This window comes from Coffea eugenioides, chromosome 1 (genome assembly GCF_003713205.1).
Source record: "Coffea eugenioides isolate CCC68of chromosome 1, Ceug_1.0, whole genome shotgun sequence".
Lineage (NCBI taxonomy): Eukaryota > Viridiplantae > Streptophyta > Magnoliopsida > Gentianales > Rubiaceae > Coffea > Coffea eugenioides.
Genome location: NC_040035.1, coordinates 14,557,306 through 14,563,997, shown reverse-complemented (window position 1 = coordinate 14,563,997; position 6,692 = coordinate 14,557,306).

Below are 6,692 nucleotides of genomic sequence, written 5' to 3'. Positions count from 1 at the left end.
GATTAAAGTGAGGGTGTACTTGATCGCCCTCACCCCCTTTTTGTATTATACACGACTGTCTACTGTTTCACTGTGGTACTTGAAATGTACATGGAAAACTGGATTTGGTGTTGTTTGGACGAGGATCCAACGGCATTTACTGTTACTACTGAGCTCAACCCCATTGGTAGTCGATCGAATCGAGCCAGCGAGGGCTTGGTCGTGAAAGTTGACGAGCCATGGGGACTGTTATATGGAATCTTGTAGTAGTGATACTCTTGATTCCGGTATACTCGAGTATTACCAAATTTCTACTGTTTGGAGTTCGGGCCCGGTAGGGGTATGTTGGGTGGAAGGAATGAAAGTAAAGTGGAGCCTACGGTTGGTTACTCTTAAACATTGACAGAGGGTCAATGAGGTCCGATCAAGAATGTAAGCGAGGAAAGGGGCTCTTGAGAGCCGCCCGTATCCTTTTATCAACACTATTGATGTGTGCCTTTGCTTACTTTTGATGTATTGGAATGAGAAGCTTGATGCTTATATGAACTTTGCTGCTTGAGTGATAGTATATCACTGGGCGTAAGCTCACTCTGTTCCTTTTGTTTTCCTTACAGGAAATTGATTACTTTTGGAAAGGTTGTACATGTTGGTTGCCGAGTTGAGCTTATGTAAATGTATTTTTGAATAGCTCCTTTTGGGCAAAACCCTAACTATATTTTGATCTAATTATCTCGCTTTTGTTTTGTAAATTACAAACGTATGTATATAACACTGCTTAACCCTGTTTATGGGTCTTATTTGGTTTGAAAATATTTTTCCGAGTTATATGACCTGGCACCCACTATTCACCGACGGTTTAGTTTGCGTTTGGCTATTTTGCGATTTCGGCTTGTGTGAGCGCATATTATTTTCCCGAAACGTCTTAGATCGTGTTTGCCTGCACCGTTAGTCCTGGCGAGAGTTGGGCAGGCAGTCCGCTAACCTCTTTGGTTCGTCTTAGGGGAAAGTGGGGCTGTCACAATCTCACTCGACCTATTAAAATGACAAATTTCTACCGTTCAACCGATTTACCGATTTACTTGATTACTTGCGCATGTTGTAAGCTCTAAGCTGAACTGGATCCTGCCCTTGGTTACTAACCTGCTCACGCCAAGACTGGGCTCGGTCGGGTAGGTTGGAACCCTGGACCACCGTTTCGGTATACTCAAGTATTACCACAGGAGGGATAAGGTGATGGCCAGACAAACCGAGGGGATCTGACGTTATAAGGTGAAGTTGACCGAAATGGTTCCACTGGAACACCGTATCCTTCAATATGTGTTTATTTCTGTATAATGATAACTGTTTCATGTTAATGTGCCAATGTGCAACCTTTAATCATACATGTATTATGCTCAAATTACTTGATTTAGTAGAACTGCTAAAGTGTCTTGGAACCTCACTGGGCTGTTTAGCTCATTCCACATTTTTGTTTTCCTTAACAGGGTTTAAGACCGAAAGTGCTCGTGTATAGTACTAAGCTATCAATCAAACAACAAGCAAATCCCAAACTTCTGTCCTCAAAACCAGGCCCAACCCCATGAATTCCTCAACCGTAAACCAAAAGAACAAGAACAACAGGAAACGCAAAACTCAACATGAGTTTTGGACTGTTAAAGATGCAACAGAGAGAGTCGGATGAGGAGCCACAAAGAATAGGTGATGTTAGCTTTTGGATGGGACCATACCTGGAAACAGTTGGGAACTAGATTTGCGTGAGGAAATGAAGAGATGCCGCCTGGGTGTTAGTCACGAAGCCAAGAAACTATCCACAGAGAGCAGCGTTGATGACTACGCTTCTTTGGGCTTTGGTTAGATCACCTTGGAGATGTTTTCCAACTAATTTCCGCAGCTCTTTCTCCTCCCCAAAATTTCCGCCCTGCTGCCCTAAGCTTCCCTCACTCTCCCTCTTTTGTTCCAGATCTCTTTTCCTCCTAGCCGCCCAGAAGTCTCCTCTCTTTTTCCTCCCGATTTTCCCCCTCGGCTTTCTTTTTCTCTTCGTGTTTCTTGCTTCTTCCCTTTGCTTCGTTTTCTTTCCTTTCCTTTTTTTTTCTGTTTTTCCCACAAAACTCTCTGGTTCCTTCCTTTTCCAGATTTCTCCCTCACTCTTTCTTTGTTCCCATAGCTCTCTTACGCAAACCCCCTCTTTTCTTTTCTTTTTCCAGTCTTCTCCTCTGCAGCCCGAAAACCTTTTTCTTTCCCTTTTCTTTCTAGCCGCCACCCCTTTACTCTACTTGTTGTCCTCTGCTTTTGTTTCGCCATTTTTGTTCTACTTATATGGAACATAAACTCTCAAACCCTCACCTCAAAGGTGAGGATGAGAGTTGAGATTTGCTGGGCATTTGAGAGCCACCCGATGGCTGTTGTTCCAGAAGGTTCTTGACAAAGATCCAAGGGAATGAGGTGGCCAAAGTTTGGGAGAAAGAAAAACCCGAAAAATGAGTGAAAAATGGGCAGTGAAATGGAGCTGCAATTCTGGTACTATTCATGCTTTTGTACTTCTGCGAAGAAGAAAACGCGCGCGTACATTGCACGCGCTCGTGGCTTCCCTTTTTTTTCGAAGAGGAAGAAAACGCGTGCGTACATTGTCTGAGTTTCGAAGAAACTTGAAACAAAGACGTAGACACCAAATACTTACCTGTAGTTGTTTTGCCTTGAACTGAAACATGAAAAGGTCAGCAGGATAAAATCCGATCCTGCCGAGGTTGGTGGGATAAAATCCGATCCCAATGAGATATGAACAGTCAGCGAGATAAAATTCGGTCTTGCTGAAGTTGGTGGGATAAAAGCCGATCCCAACGAGATATGAACGGTCAGCGGAATAAAACCCGGTCCTGCCAAGGTTGGTGGGATAAAATCCGATCCCAACGTGATTTGAACGGTCAGCGGGATAAAACTCGGTCCTGCCAAGGTTGGTGGGATAAAACCCGATCCCAACGAGATATGAACTGTCAGCGGGATAAAATCCGATCCTGCCGAAATTGGTGGGATAAAATCCGATCCCAACATGACATGAATGGTCAGCGGGATAAAACCCGATCCCAACGTGACATGAACGGTCAGCGGGATAAAACCCGATCCTGCCGAGGTTGGCGGGATAAAACCCGATCCCAACGTTGAATTGAAAAGATTTTTGTAGATTGGTTTTTGTAGAATTTCAAAAATAGATACAAATGATTTATTCTAAAAAATTTGGCCTAGTGTGATGTTATTGGACCATTGGACCTGCGAAAGAAAAATAATCATAATAATAGATAATGCCACCACCATCCGATCGATCTTACTTTCAAGAAATATGTAAACATGAGTACTTGAGCATTCTTCCCCGATGAACTCTCAACTTTACTCTGCAAACTGTGTCAAGTTTCCTTAATTTCCAATGCTAATAAGACACTTGGTATCCAGGCAATTTTAATAAATCATAGGGATTGCCGTTTGATAAATCCCCGATGTGGCAAAACTCAACTTTGCTTTGCAAACTACATCCAATCTTCCAATGCTTATCAAATATGACATTGGTATCCAGGCAATTTCAATAAATCACAGGGATTGCCATTTGATAAATCTAGCGAGAAAAATGAGACCATGAAATAGATGAAAGAATATTTTATTTACACAACAATGATGAAAATTTTAGTAACATGAAAACAACACTTATTTTTATTGAAAGAAAACTAATTTTAGAAGAATGTGTGAGAGCCCGAAATTTTCTTATTTTCTAGGCATTTATTTTAGTCTTTTGTGTATAATTCCGTATTTTCTTTCTTATATGAAAATTCTGGGAATTTTTATGAGGACGTATGATTTTTACATTTTTTTCCCATATAGGTTATTTTCTGTGTTAATGGTGGTGTACAGTGGATGTGGGACCCACTAGTGCGACAAGTGCGGTAAATGTGATTACTGTGGAGGATTTTGGATATACGGGGATTATATTATATGGCTGAGAGCTTAACTATGCTATCTGAGCTCACACCCCATTGGTCTTTAATCGAATCGAGCCGGCAAGGGCTTGGGCGAATCGATAAGGGACCTTGGGTTCACTGCAGTCGAGTGGAGTGTTAACTCCTTGACCTTATGGTATACTCGAGTATTACCCTTTCTGTTACTGTGAGGTGTTCGGGTCCGGTAAGGGGGTGATCGGTGGAAGGGATACGGAGTAAAGTGGGGACCTACGGGATGTTCTTCTCTTCAAAGGTTGACGGAGTGTCAACGGGTTGGAGATCAAGTGTGGCAAGTGGAAAGTGGCTCTTGAGAGCCAATTGTATCCTTTTATTGACTTATTTTGTTTATGAGCTTTGGGATCATTATGTGATAAAAAGTGTTTACTGGTATGTCTTGTTGGTACCTCACGAGCTTAAGCTCACCCTCGTTGCTTTGTTTTCCTTACAGGGATATGAATAACTGTTGGGGGACTATATTGTTTTGAAGTACGAGTTGAGCTAGTTTTCATATAGTTTGAATATATTCTTTTGTAAAGCTCCTCGATGGTTGGAAAAACCCTAAATGTACTTTGATCTAAATATCTTCCTTTTGATTTGTAAATTACAAACGTATGTGTATAACATTGTTAAACCCTGTTCATGTATCCTATTTGGTTTGGGAATGTTTCTCTGAGGTGTATGGTGACATCTACATTTGATTGGATTCTGGTTGGATAGTGACGTGGTGGTCACTATTCATTTGTGATTTCAATTTTCGTTTCCCATTTTTCGGGTTTTAAATCGCTTGAGCGCGCTAATATTTTTCGAAACATTTTAGATTATATACGACCGTCTTAGTAGTCCTGGCGATAGTTGGGCAGGCAGTCCGCTAACCCCTTTGGTACGCCCTAGGGAAGGTGAGACTGTCACAGAATGAACCTGTAAACTCAACAATTTATGTTGGATAAACCAAAAGACTTTGATCTCGAACCAATTGCCACATTTGACCCTTTAGATATCGTCTTTCCGGAGTTCAATGTTGGCAACTGAACCACAAGGTGAATAGAAATTCCAACGAACTGAGTCACCAACCCTTCAAATCCGAGCTTACTTTCTCCTTACAAAACCCTACCTTAGCGCCCTTTTCGGGTTTTCACTAAGGCTACCACGCCAATTTTTTATTTTCTTCTTATCATTTTTCATTTTACATTTTTTTTTGTTTTTCTTTTGTTTTGCATTTTCTTTTCAAAGGTGCCCTTTCGGGTTTTCATCTGATGAACCAATCTTGTCGATAGCCTTTATCAACTAAGAAATGTGTTTAAGAAATAATGGCATCAGTGCAACAATCCTTCCCTTGCAAAATTGGTGAAGGTGTATTGATATCATTTGCCGTGTGATTAGAAAATTTCCTAAAAGAGGTGATACAAAGAACGGAAGTCAGGACTTTCGGTTTTTAGTAATGTGGTCAGGTGAGGTGCTTAAAAAAGTTAAGGCTTGAAGGTAGATTTCAAAAGTGGTTAGAATGATCTGAGATGGCATTGTTGCGCCAACCCTATTTTAAGGTTAAATCAAAACTTGCCCCAACTTATTTTCAACCGAGGTTCTCTTTTTTTCATTTTCTCTTTTCTCTTTCTTTTTTATTCCATTCATCTTTTGAAATTTTTCAAAATTTGCCCCAGTTTATTTTTTAACTATATTTTCTTTTGTTCATTTTCTTTCCTTTTGTTCCTCTATCAGTTTTCACCTCTTGAGGCTTCTTCTTTTCTTCTTTTTCCTTTTTCAACTCAAACTTGCCCCAATATGGGGCTTACGATCTCAGGGGTTGCCAAACGAAATAATTTACTCTGAAGGTTCAAAAACTAGGGATATAATGTCTAATTAGAAAGGAAGAATGCCTGACTTTCATTCCATTCTTCGCATTAACCCTGCAAGGAAACTTCTATTTATCATATGAAGGATTTCTTACACATATACGATTTGATCGGCTGAGGAAAAATTTGTCCATCCATTTCTGCGAGAACAAGTGCTCCACCAGGCAATACCTTTTTGACAAAAAACCTTGCCAATTTGGGGCAAACTCTTCTTTTGGTCTCATCTTACACCGGTAAAATCCGTTTTAATTCTGTGAATAGTCGTGGTTTGACCTCCTTGTTGTAAGCACGAGTTATCTTCTTTTGATAGCACCGACCATGACAAATGGCATTTAGTTGCTTCTTATCAAGTGACCACTGATTTTATTTCCTTAATCTTGATCGCAATTCGGCTTGAGTTTCCCTTTATACCTATTCAAGTCTCTTTGAAACATTTTCGGATGTCTCTTCGCTACTCCTCTCATTTTCAAATCCAAATTCACATTCATGAGATATCGAGATTGCTACCATCAAATTTCGGAACAGTGATATCCAAAGGGTCAGAGGATTTTATTCTTGGCCATTTGAAAAGAATACGTAAGTAACAAAGTATATAGAAAACTGTACATTTTATAGAATTTCAAAATGAAGATCAAACTTAATAGCATTTTACTTGTTAAACAAGACGTATCTTCAAAAGCCACTTGATTCAAAACTATTTACAAAAATATAGTTAAGCAAAAAACACACTCATGAATGATTTTCATGAATTTTAACCAAAGGCAATTCCCCCAATTTTACCGAAACTCCCTTCAATAGGGAGGGATCTCGCTAGTTCAGATTTCCTCATTGGGGGTAAATGCCTCAAAAGTGGTGTCCTTGTGTTCGGGAAAGGGATTCG